The 783-nt window shown below is 53.1% G+C and overlaps 1 pseudogene; it reads right to left on the minus strand.

The window, feature by feature from the left end:
- Window positions 1-205: 205 nt before the first annotated feature.
- On the minus strand, window positions 206-323 carry LOC126186107 (5S ribosomal RNA; annotated as a pseudogene).
- Between the last annotated feature and the right edge of the window lie 460 nt (window positions 324-783).

Below are 783 nucleotides of genomic sequence, written 5' to 3' on the forward strand. Positions count from 1 at the left end.
TCAACTCCGTCCGAACAGGCCATGAAGGCCCAACGGTAATGACCGGCCGCCGTGTCATCTTCAGCCTACAGGCGTCACTGGATGCGGATATGGAGGGCCATGTGGTCAGCACACCACTCTCTCTGTCAGTTTCGGAGACCGAGGCCGCTACTTCTCAGTCAAGTAGCTCCTCAGTTTGCCTCACAAGGACTGAGTGCACCCCACTTGCCAACAGCACTCGGCAGACCGGATGGTCACCCATCCAAGTGCTAGCCCAGCCCGAAAGCGCTTAACTTCGGTGATCTGACGGGAACCGGTGTTACCAATGCGGCAAGGCCGATGGTTGACTACAGAAATGGACGGCTGATAAGGAGCTGATGTACCATCTTAACCCATTATTTTGAACTCCCTACGCGAAATCATCGTGGTAACTGGATTGCTAGTTCCAGTATGGAACTCCCGTGATTCGTTCCGCTAATTTCGTGAAATTTGTTACACCTACGTCCCCCCCCCCCCCTCACCTCTCTCTCTCTCTCTCTCTCTCTCTCTCTCTCACTCACACACACACACCACACACACACACACACACTTTCCGCGCCCCGCTATGTTCAACGGTCACTGTCCGTCAGTACATGAGATCTGCTTGGTGTTGCTTTAGCTGCGGTTGTTTCTTCGCGTTTCCACTTCTCAATCACGTCACCAACAGTCAACTTGTGCACCTTAGGAGGGGTGGAACGTCGTGATAGATTTGTTGCTCAGGCGACATCCAATGGCTTATCCACGTTCCAAGTCAATGAGCTCTCC

Source organism: Schistocerca cancellata, chromosome 4 (assembly GCF_023864275.1).
Source record: "Schistocerca cancellata isolate TAMUIC-IGC-003103 chromosome 4, iqSchCanc2.1, whole genome shotgun sequence".
NCBI lineage: Eukaryota > Metazoa > Arthropoda > Insecta > Orthoptera > Acrididae > Schistocerca > Schistocerca cancellata.